Below are 12,183 nucleotides of genomic sequence, written 5' to 3' on the forward strand. Positions count from 1 at the left end.
ACGTACGCATGGGAATCTAGAAAGCATCCTTTCTCCCCCTTAGAAAGGAAACGCACCAACTGGCCTGTGCAGTGCCCACGCATCCACCTGCCTGCCTCGTGCCCCGCGGGTGGCCTCTGCGCCCCGCCCGCAGCCCGGGGTTTCACTGCCCCTGGGATGAGTCCCTTGCACCACCTTCATTCCTGACCACCCCCCGCCCCCCCAATACTTCCAGGTGCTTTTCCTGCGGTCTGTAAAGGGAAAACACAATTCAACACCTGGGAAGTCCATCATCCCTAACGCTCAGCCAGCGGCGCCCCGGCCTACAAGGAAAGTTTTACAGCAAGTTCTTTCCCGTTATCAGTTCTTCTTGCCAAGTCCAACTTGTCTGGCGCTGGAAGGGACTTGCGGCCAGGGAGATATGCCCGGGGGCAGGACGGCGCAGCGAGCCCTCAGGACCCCGGGCCCCCACCGCAGGGCCCCAGCCACGCCTCCTCTCCCGCGGCCACAGCCCGGCCTGGCCTGGCGGGGCGAGCGGTCGGGACTCTTATTTTGAAGGGCGGCGGGCAGAAGCGCCGCGGCGCTCCCTGACTCACTGAGCCGCGGGGCGTGCTATATATCGCCGGTACCTGCCCCGCGCCTCAGCCCGCTGAGTCCGCAGCTCCCGCAGCACCGCTGCCATCGGGGAGCAGCGGCCCAGGGACCCGGGAGCGAGCTGCGGGGTGGCGGCCGGGACGCCCGAGGTAGGCGCAGGCAGAGGGTGGGCGCGGTGGCCGGTGGCAATGGATGAATCAAAGGGGGGCGGGGGTGGGGGTGGGGAGGGGGGCAGCTCTTCTGGACCGCCCTGGCCACCTCCGGTCCAGGTGCTCTCTCGGGTACCCCTCCCCGGGTCGGATCGGAGCGCTGGCTGCCCAAAGTTGAGCCCCAGATGGGAAGCTGTGCATCCTCCTAAAGCAGGGTCGGGGCTTGGAGAAGATGCTGCGGGGCGGCGCGTGATCCCTGCGGCCCCCTCAAGGTTTCTGAGCCCATCCCTGGCTCAGTCGAAGCCCTTCTCATAATGGGAGTCAAAGCTGGTCAGGGAGGGCAGAGCCTGCAGGGCTGGCAGGGATTTGGGGTGGGGGTTGGGAGGGGGAGATGACCTCATTCCCGGCGAATGGGGGGAGGGGGAGGGGTCCTCGGGTCCCCGCGCCCTCTTCCTCCCCGAGCCTGACCTCCCTGAGGTGGGCGCTGCTCTGAAAGTTTGTTCCGAGAAAGTTTGCGTGGAACCCCTGGCGCTGTCGCCCGCGCGCGCAGCAGCTGTGTTTGCCGGCCTCGGTGGCGCGGGGTGGCCCGCAGCTCCACCTCCACAGCTCTGGCCACCGCTTTGTTACCCGGGAGGGTCCTTTGAGCCTGCAGACCGCCCTTACTGCCCCCTCCCCCACTAAGGGGGCGATGGTGGGAAGTCTGGAGCCCTGGCGCCGAGGCTGGGGGCTTCCCGCCTTTTGGGGTGGCCCTGTCCAGAGTGCAGAATGGTTCCGGCTGTAGAGGAGAGTTTGGTCCTTTGAACCTGGATTTGGGCTTGCGGCTTGTGCTCGCGCGGTGGGCAGGGAGGTGCTTCCCTGCTGGGTCTCCCTGGACCAGGCATCTTGGCACCCTGCTGTGCTGGGTCTCACCCCAGCAGCAGGCGGGGATGAGCCAAAGCCCCTGGTCGGTGTTTGGGGGGAACACCAGGACCTGTGTGCCTGCACCAGACCCCTGCGCCCCCGGGGGACCAGCTGCGGCATCTATGACAAAGGCGGAGATGGACCTGTGTTCCTGGGTAACCACTGGTCCCGCCCTGCCGCCCATCCTCCAGGATAAAAAATGGCCATACCAACTTTGGAAACTGCCAAGTCTGGCTAGGAGGACATGTTCTTGTCTTGCATTATGAAGACTTCCACCAGAACTGTCCCGGCCAATCACTGCCACTGAGAAGTCAGCCAGCTGCTTGCTTGCTTGTTCTGGGGTTTGGGTTTAGGTAGCCTGTGTAGCCCACAGTACGTGGGCAGCGTCTTTCTTCCTATCTTTTTGCCTTGCCCACAAAAGTGGTTTTTTTTTTTTTTCTTCTCAAGACTTGGCTGACTTTGGTGTAGTGAATTGCCTGACTTATTTCTCCTTAGTCTCTTTGTACTGATGGATACAGGGGATGGTGCAAAGTGTGTGTACTCCTGTGCCTTAGAGCGTAAGACGTGTAATCAGAGGCAGCTCAGTGGTTAGTGCACCCTCGAACAACAAGACTGTAAGAGTAGACAAGAGCTAAATAATCAACAGAGTTTTCAACTAATTCCTATGCTTGCTTTATTTATTTATTTATTTATTATTGGTTCTTCTATTTTGTCTTGAAGAAAAGGACTGGGTGGCTTGTCCTGTGCCCACACCACATCCTTTAAGAAACTGAGCATGTACAGCATGCAAGAAAACCTGCCAGTCTCCCAACCATCTTTTTGCCTATGGGAACACCTGATTTCAAAGGGTGGTGGGGTGGGGTGGAGCATGGGTAGGTGTTTGGAAATAATGAGGCTTTATTTTTTTCTGATTGTTGAAGTCCGTGAATCATAACGTTCTGACAACTGGTGTGACGTAGTTGCTCACCTGCTGTAGGTGACGTAATCGTGTGTGCCCAGGCTGACACAGGGGAGGACACTGCCTTCTTCCGTATTCAGTAGATAGATGAACTACGTACAGCAGCCGTAGTACTGCTTCAGGTTGTCCTTAAAACACCCAAGGTAGAATAAAACTAACTCTAATCACATTGCATTGTGGCTCATCTTCACAATTTTACTGTACCGTCTTCTTCAGCCTCGAGCTGTGTAAAAACTTTGCTGATGAGCTGTATTCTTTGTATGACTTTTGAGGGTAGTTGCTTCTTCCCCCCTCCCCAAATACTGTTTCCCTTAGGTTACAGTAAATATTTGAATATTATATTTGAAGCAAGTAAATTATTGCTGAAATATAAAGCATTTTCTGGAAATTGTCAAGGAATCTATACTGCTCCAGGTGCTAAAGTCATTATTTCAAGAGGAAATTCTTCGTTTGTTCAATTATTAATTATCCAAGCAGTTGTTAACTTTTCCCCTCCTTTCAGACTTCTTTCACAATCCTTGGGGGCCATAACAGTATATGACACATGGTCTTCTTTTTTGTGTGTATATTCCCATAAACCATTTTGTATGACAATGTCTTGGACTTTTTTCAGCATTTATTTCAGAAGATCCTGATAAACATTGGGTAATCAAAGCTATCTGTGCTTCCAAAGTTGCATACTTTTTACTATCTTGCCAAGTAACCCTTTTCTTCAAAGTAAATGGGAAAAGCAGATAGTAAATACACAATTTAAATATATATATATATATATATATATTTGAAAAGCAGAGTGACAGAGAGATTGATGGAGAGAGAGGTCTTCCATCTGCTGGTTCACTCTCTAAATCGCCCCAATGGCTGGAACTGAGCCAGGCCCGAGTCAGGAGCCTGGACTCATCAGGTCTCCCACGTGGGTGGTGGGGCCTCCAGTGCTTGGCCATGATTTGCCACTCTCCTGGCTGCATTAGCAGAAGGCTGGATCAGAAGCAGTGCAGAGCATCCTGATAGGGCATGCGGGCATCACAACTGGTGGCTTCATTAGCTGTGCAACAACACATCCCCACTAAATACACTCCTTTAAAGAATACCCATATGCTAAACGTTTTTAGACTATTATTTGAAAGTGTTCTGGTATTTTACACACATTAGCTCATTCTAGTAATAGTCTTTTGAGATACAACATCAAAAAGGAAACTACTAGATTTTAAAGGAAAATACAGGGACAGAAAGAATTTGCTTTAGGACCAACGATGATCCAGAGATGCTAAGCTCTTCTAAGTCCTGTGTTCCAGGTCATTAATCCTAGAGACTCTTTCATGACTGTACTAAGTCTAAAAAAAAAAACACACACAGGGAAAGTCTGTCTCAGACTTTGTCAAAGGATAATGGAGTAGAGATGCTAGATGAGAAAGTTTTCATCCAAGGAGGTGTCATGAGAGAGGCAGCAGTCTGAGAGGAGTGGCACGTGCAGCTTTCTGCCCGTCCCAAGGCCCAGCTCTTCCTGAGCAGGAAACCTCAGCAGTTTTCTTGGCCATGTGCTTTAGGGTGAACCATAATTGGTAGCAGAAGCCATTCCCGTTAGGTGAGCCTCTCTTGCTTGTGTATTTTGGCTAATGACTACAAGCAAACCAGCTGAAAATGTGGAATGGTTGGCTAATGTCACTTCTGCGTCTTCCCGCTGAATGTGTATTAGCCCAACTGCCAAGACTTCGCCACGATGGTCGGTGAGGATGGTGATTTGCAGTTTGGCATGCGCTGTTGGATGGTGTAAGGGCTTATTTGATGGAAAAAGAGTTCCTCCTGAGAGAGGAGCTGCCATTTGCAGATGAGGTGTGTCAGCCAGAAGAAATGAGCAATAGCCGTTTTCTGGTTTCCATTGGCAAAAACTTGGCATTTTTTCCCACATAGAACTGTTAAAAATAGATTCCTAGGAAGGCACACAAAACCAAGTGAAAAAGAATAGACACTAAAGAAGATAACTAACCCTTTAAAAAAAAATGGCTCTTACGTTCATTGTCCCAGGATTCTCAGGCTGGCCCACCATATTTCCTGCTGCTCTAGGCCCAGGACCAAGCTGGCATCCAAAGAGAAAGGAAGAGCTACTGATGGCGCCTTTGTGAAGCTGGCACACTTACTGCGAACCCAGCAGTCCTCAGCCTTCGCGTGGGTTGTACTCCCGGTGTGGCTGTATGAAGCTCATTGCTGGGAACCCCAAGCACCCTTTTACTTCGAAACTGTGTCACGCTTCCTGGTTAGGCTCCCAGGCCAACCTAAAGAGAGCTGAAATATTCTGCTTTATTAACTGAACTGAGCCTTAGAACCAAGACACTCTGTATCTGGTTGGGGGGGAGGGAGGGAGGGAAGGGAGAGGGAATGCACACTCAGAGCTCCAAGTGAATTTTTAATCCCAGAAACAATGACAAAAGAAATTCCTCACTTTGTCTTTGAAACCCTGGGGGAAAGTACAGGTAGGCAGAGATGCATTTCCTTTCATATTCCCCTTCTGCTAACAGAGACCACGCCCTGGAACTGCAAAGCCAAAGAGAGGAGATCCAGGCAGTACCTTGCTTTGTAATATGGAGGGGAAATGGAAGAAGGCACAGATAGTGGGTGAGTTCTGGTCACTCACCCGTGGGGACCTACTTTGAATGGCTGTAGATCTAGGCAAGTTTTACTATAGAACCCAGCCCTACATGCTAACACTACTCAGTTGTGTGTTCTGTATTTCCAGTCGAGAGCAGGCTTTAAGTGGAATCTCCAGTACTGGAAGGAAAGCAAATCTGTAGGCCTCTTCTATTCCTTTTTTAATGCCAGGCTAAATTCCCAAACTTGTACTTATTTGGGAATGGATAGACTGAAGGTAAACATAGATGCTAATTACTATACCGTTCTAATGAATCATAGACTAGGCACTGGGTGTTGAGCACTTCATACCAGACATTGTACTAAAGAGACCAGGGTTGTGATGCTGCAGGTCCCAGATGCTCCACTTCTAATCCAGTTTCCTGCTAATGTGCCTGGGAGAGCAGTGGAGGATGGCTCAGGTGCTTGGGCCTCTGCACCCACATGGGAAACCTGAATGGAGTTCCAGGCTCCTGGCTTTGACCTGGCCCAGCCCCAGCCATTGCAACCATTTGGGGAGTAAACCGGCAGATAGAAGGTCAATCTCTCTCTCTCCCTCCCTCTCTCTCTCTTTGTCTGTAACTCGCCTTTCAAATGAAAAAGTAATAAATCTTTAAAATGAAGATGTGCTAAGATGTTTTATACACTTCTGTCATTTAAACCTCAGCACAACTGTCCGTCATCTTGAAAGTGATGGATGTCTGAGATGAGAGAGTAAGTAAATTGCCTATAGTCACACAGATCAGAAATGGCAGAAATGACATAAATTCAGTAGGCATGGCTGAGCCAGTCTGTCTCAGTGGACAGATAGGCAAGACTCCTTGCCTGTGTGGAGCTTAGATACCAGCCTTAGGAGGCAAATCATGAACAAAATGAACCACGCACCTGCTTGTCTCAGATGCAGTTACGTGGCATGGGGAGGGGGAGGGGGAGGAATGCCAGGTCAGGGGTGGCAGTTCAGTGAGGGTGACCAGAGAGGGTAGAGAGTGGCTGCATCCAGGAGTACTTAGCTACTGTGTCTCACAGCAAACCATTGCATTTTGCAACACCAAGTGCTTGAGTGTGTGCTGTCTCATCCATCACCATAACAACGCTAGCAAGTGATGGCGGAGATACACAAGCATAACTATGAAAGGCTTGATCGTATCTGGCCAAAAGTCAGGGAAGATGGGGCCAGTTGCTGGAGGGACATCCTAGAGGCCAGGCCTTGGTGCGCAAGCAGAGAAGGCTTGGCCTTGGTAGCTGTTCTGTCCAACCAGCTGGAAGATAAAATCAGTGGGCAGAGGCGCAGGAGGTGGAAGCTCGTGCAGTTCTCTTCTGCTTGCTTCTTTTTGCTAGTGCAGTGGGGAGAGTGTGGTTCTCGAGGAGGGACCTTCCTTGAAGAGAAGTGTGAGATGGTTATTTGGGAGAGGGGCACCCTGAGTTCAGCTGGTGAAGTGTACATTCAGGGTCTGCCCAAGGTCATCTTCTTTTTGAAGATTTATTTATTTATTCATTTGAAAGGAAGAACAATAGAGAGAGAGGAATAGAGATCTTCTACCCACTCGTTCATTCCCCAAATGGTCACGACAGCCAGGGCTGGGCCAGGCCAAAGCTAGGTGTCCAGAATGCCATCCTGCTCTGCCCCATCAGTGCATCCTTCCTTCCCACATGTAGCCTGAAGCTGAATCAGAAGCGCAGGAGCCAGTACTGTAACCAGCACTCCAACACCAGCTGCCTGTGTCATAAGCAGCAGCTTAACCCACTGTACCGGAATGCTGGCTCCTGTCCAAGGTCAAATTCTGACACCATCCACAGCATACACAGCTCAAAAAAAAATTTTTAAAGATTCATTTATGGGGCTGGCACTGTGACACAGTGGGTGAGAGCCCTGGCCTGCAGTGCCAATATTTCATGTGGGCGCCACTTCCAATCCAGCTCCCTGCTAATGTGCCTGGGAAAGCAGCTAGAGGATGGCCCAAGTCCTTGGGCCCCTGCACCCACATGGGAGACCTGAAAGAAGCCTCTGGTTTTGGATCAGCTCAGCTCTGGCCATTATGGCCATTTGGGGAGTGAACCAGTAGATGGAAAACCTCTTTCTCAACTTCTCTCTGTAACTCTGTCTTTCAAATAAAGAGCTACAGAGATGGAGGAGAGACAAAGTACAGCTCAGAATTCTATAATCTAGTCTAGCAGATTACTAGTTTACTTCTTAAAGACTTAAAGGACTATCTTCTGACTCTTGATCACTTACTTGGAGCAGAGCTCTGCATTTTGTGCGTGGTTAGTGTTTGTGGAGTGACTGCTTTAGCAAACCTCCTAAACACTTGTCCAGAAATTCCGTTTCAGATTTTCTGACCTAAGCATCACCCATTGTTCTCTGTCTTCTTGAAATGCTCTGACATGTATAGACTCTAACACAGTACTGGTATACCAGTACTAGTGCTAATTATTTCATTGGGCTAATCCCATCTCCTTAATAGATATTTAGACTACAAAAAATGCTTAACGTATGCTCTTTTATGTTATTCTCCAATGGCTGTCGACTTCATTCCTACCAAGTTATGCCTTTGTGGAGGCCAGTGAATGGCTTCTGACTTCTCAGTCCTTGTTGACTCTCACACAGGTGCAGTGCATTGTGCACAGTGAACTTGGAAACAGGGAAACCAATTGGGATGGTTAGAATGATCAACATGGATATCGGGGATCTCATGACATTAGTGGCAAAGGAACTGATGGACGTGGATGGATTGCAGGGATAGTTGGAAGATACGATAGATTTCCTGGTGTTTGTGATATGTAGGGGATACAGAGAGGATGTGCAAGGTTACTCCTAGGTCTCTGCCAGGCCTGTGAGGATGGGGCCTCCCTGTGCAAAGAGAAGGAGAAGAAGTGGGGCAAGTCTGAGGGAAGGCTGGTTCCGATTTGCACATCCTAAGTAGACGTCCAGGAGCCAATCACCTACCTCAGGCTGACTTCTGCAAGGAGCCTGGAGGGGGAGCCAGTGATCTGGGGACTATCACGATAGGTGAGAATACAGCCTTGGGAGAAAATGACTTTGGCCCAAAAGAGAGCACAGAGTGAAGAAATTTGGCTCTCAGTTTTTGAAGGCTGAATACAAATCCAGTCTAAGTTCTGCATTAGTCTGCAAAATCTGCCCACTGTCAATGTAGAAGTAATACTTTTCCTAGTAGAACCATAAACAAATTGATATGAAACTAATGTTGCAAAAAAATGTGGTTTTTCTTGGAAAAGACTCATTTTCTACTTGTCTGCATGACTATAAATGGATACATTTGCATGGAAGGTAACTTGTGGATTTTTCGAAGATCTCTTTTTGTCTCCTATTGAAAGACAAAATGAATCCGCGTGTACGTCATGCTTCTCTCACATCGTACCATCTTGTTACGTAACATAGTGTTTGAGGACACACTGTGTGCACCAGCCGCTGTACATTCATCCAGGCAAGTGACTACAGGGTACGCAGAGACAGAAGAGGAGGGGCTGGACTTCCCCTTTCCCAGGAGGGGCTTAGTTTCCCAGTGAGAGTGGCACTTCAGAATTTGCATATCTCTGACAGGCAGAAAACATATCAAGGCAGAAGACAGCAGTGGTCCAAGTCTTTGCATTCCTTGGCCTAGATTCTGTATACACAACCACGGGAGTTGTCAGACTGCAAACATAGGAGATCACACTGTTTAACATCAGCTTGTCTTCTGATCTTCCAGAACCGTTCACCAGTGCAGTAGATGCTCAGGGAAACCACCAGCTGGGTGAAGCTGCAGACCTTGACTTAGGTCAACTGTGCCTGGGGTACAAGTGAATCACACAGTGTGACGAGTCTCTTGAAAAAGTTACCTGGAATTATTTTATACTTGCAGATTTTGAAAAGTCTCAGTTTAGACGCATCTCAAAGCTATCTAGGTTGGAGTGTGTGAAATCCAATGCTGCATGTGAGTGCCAAGTTCTCGTTCATTTGAAATCAACCTGAACGTTTGCTGCTTCCCAGTAGGGGGACTGGGTAGGGTTGACATCTTTACCTCCACTCTGCAGATTTTTTTTTAAATGTTTATTTGTTGATTTTGTTTGTTCTGTTTGCAAAGCATTAGAGACAGACATCTCTCATCTACTGGTTCCTTCCCCAGATGCCTGCCAACAGTCAGGCTGGAACAGGCTGGAGCCAGGCTCCTGGGACTCCTATGTGGGTGACTGGGAACCAGCTCCTCGAATCATCACCTGCTGCCCGCCAAGGTGTGCGTTAGCAGGAAGCTGGAATCAGAAGCAGAGCCAGGACCTGAGCCCAGACCCTCTGACATGGGATGTTGGGGTCTCAAACAGCAGTTTATCCACTATGCCTAACAACTACCCCTGATTTTTTAAACAATTGAAGTTTATGACTTTTTCAAGATGTGGTTACTGCAGGACTTGGATCCCCTGAGTCCAGCTGTGTCTTTCCTTTCCAGCACTAAGCATGTTCTGAGATGCAGGATGATATTACCGCTCGAAAATGTGCACCAGGGGCATCTGCAGGATTCTCCTGAAGCTTGAGCACAGGTGGCAAGTCTGGCAAAGTCAACTCGAGAACACTGATCACGAGTTCAGGAAGAAAGTTTGTCAGAGTAAATCCTGAATGTTTAAAGTCCTGAAGGCCAGTTTACTTGGGGAAATAATTCCACTGGAAGAATCTGGCTGGGTTACTGGGGGCCCACACAGTGGTGCTTTCTGCTACTTGGCCACTTGCCCTGGTGACAGTGATGCTGAATAGATGTCTCACTGGTCCAGTGACAGTCATGGAGTTTCAGGCACCACCTCGCTGCCTCGCTGCTCTGTATCTGTCCCTTCTGTATCTCCAGAATGTCTATAACTTCTGGGTGAGCTCAGTGTGGCTTCTACAACTCAACTTGCAGCTCAGTTTTCCTGAGTTTCTTTTCTTTTTAATGTTTTTTTTTTTCATTTAAAAGGCAGAATGACAGAAAAGGGGAGAAGGAGAGAGAGAGAGAAAGAGAGAGAGACAGAGATCAAGCTTCTACCTGCTGGTTCATTCCCTATATGGCCATGACAGTTGGGGCTAGCCAAATCCAAGCAAGGAACTCCTTCCGGGTCTCCCACATGGATGGCAGGGGCCCAGGTATTTGGACCATCTTCTGTTGCCTTCTCAGGTGCATTAGCAAGGAGCTGGAACAGAAGCCAAGCAGCCAGGACTTGAACCAGCACTCCGATATGGGATGCTGGCATTGCAGGTGGTGACTTAAGCTGCTGCACCACAATGCCAGCCCTACTGTGAGTCTATTTTGTAACCTTGTTGTTTCAGTTTTGTCCACTTCTTAAGCCAAGGTTAAATCTGAAAATAAAAAAGGAGGACAATCACTTTGGATTCTTAAATGTTGACTCCAATTTCACTTTACTGTAGTGTTCTCCTTGAATCTATGAAAGATTTCATACCCTACGTAGTAAAGCAATTGCTGGTTCATTGTGTTTTAACTAAACAAAATAATAATGTTGCATTCATAGAGTATTATGGCTACATCATTAATGTGCAGTCACTTGAAGACTTAGCAAAGAATGTGATGAAGACGCAATACTGTGAAACGAAGTTCTGCTGTGAGTCTGGGGTGTGACTTCTCTGCGATGGTTCTGGATGTTCTCCTGACTTTCAGGTGGTCTCCTCATGGTTTCATTCTCTGTGCTTTAGGTCTGGGTTCAGATACAATATCCCTTCTGTGACACTCAGGGTAAGTTTAAAAAGTAAAACTGTTTCACTCTTACTGGCAACAGGCATTCAACTAAAATTACAAGCCAGGGAAATACTAATGACATTCCAGCTCTCAGCAGCCAGATTACAGGTTCAAGTGTTCAGAAACCACAAGATCTGACTGAACACTTGGGTCGTCTTCTGGCAAGGTTAACATACACCTGGTGTTTTCCTCAGCCAACTGCATTTTGGGTAGACAATCTTGAGCTAATGTACAGTAAGATTTAGAAGCAGTGACTTTCAACCTGTTGCTTTGTGCTGCTTTCTTTTGTGTTCTGAAGAGTCAGTGTCATCCCAAGTCTGCCTTCTGACAGGCTGGTAGTCCTGCCTTAGCCTGTCCACACTGGCTGTGTTTCCTCAGACAACTCATATTCTCATATTGCCTCTGTGTCTCTGTTTGCTTCTCTTAAAGGGATCTGTTGAGAGGAGCACTGGGTGCATATCTTAACACCCCTGCCAAGTAAGGAGGGAATTAAAAGCCTTCCATTCCCATCCGGTTCCACCTCTGTCCTCTTCTTTCCATGTTCTCAGGAGTGTTGGTTAAGGCACTTAAAGAAGTTGACAACTTTATGTGGGGAATCATTCCCTAGCCTTAAAGGAGTAAAAGATGAGCGCCAGACACGGGTAAGTGCCACCTGCTGGTGCAGATTATAAGCCTGTGCATCATCAGTGAAACTAGATTAGAAATAAGAGCTTCTCAAAAATTCCAAGTGCCCATTACCCAAAAAATGATAGCGGTAATTCAACAAATGTGTAGTTGTATATGTGTATATATATATATATATATATATACACACACATATATACACACACACACTCCATGGTATATAAAGGCCAGGAAATATATAGTGTCATCTAACTAGCTTTTAAGCTTGCTTACTGTGATTTTCTCAGAAGGGAATTCTAAATGAACATCTGTGGGCCAGGGAGAGTAAAAGAAGACTTCCCTGCAAACCTCTTGGAGTGTTTTATGCCAATTTATAGTTCAGGAGATAATACCTTTACAGCATTCCCTAATTTGGGAGCATGGGGTGATTAATGAATTAGTAAGCCTCTGGGTGAGGGTAACAGGAGAAAGCTTTGCTTGCCAAAACCACAGACTCCCTGCATCCCTTGTTGGAGTACCTGGGTCCAGTCCCAGCTGCTCTGCACTTCCCATCCAGCTTCCCGCTAATGCACCTGAGAATGGCAGGTGCTGGCCCAGGTACTTTGGTTCCTGCCACCCTTGTGGGAGACCTAGATGGAGTTAT

The 12,183-nt window shown here is 48.2% G+C and overlaps 1 protein-coding gene across 8 annotated transcripts in view; it reads left to right on the forward strand.

Moving 5' to 3' along the window:
* PALLD (palladin, cytoskeletal associated protein) overlaps positions 1 to 12,183 on the forward strand; it is a 458,616-nt gene that overhangs the window by 363,739 nt on the left and 82,694 nt on the right. Inside the window, exon 1 of one of the 8 annotated variants that reach the window (XM_051842559.3) lies at positions 571 to 722. The exons of 6 other annotated variants lie outside the window; for them this stretch is intronic. The gene's annotated coding sequence lies outside the window, so the exon portion shown is untranslated. Of the gene's footprint in view, positions 1 to 570; positions 723 to 12,183 lie in introns of those variants that run through there. One more of the 8 variants, XM_070068276.2, reaches the window with a different exon arrangement.

The sequence above is a fragment of the Oryctolagus cuniculus genome, chromosome 2 (genome assembly GCF_051225735.1).
Source record: "Oryctolagus cuniculus isolate XC-2025 breed Fujian yellow rabbit chromosome 2, ASM5122573v1, whole genome shotgun sequence".
In the NCBI taxonomy this organism is placed as follows: domain Eukaryota; kingdom Metazoa; phylum Chordata; class Mammalia; order Lagomorpha; family Leporidae; genus Oryctolagus; species Oryctolagus cuniculus.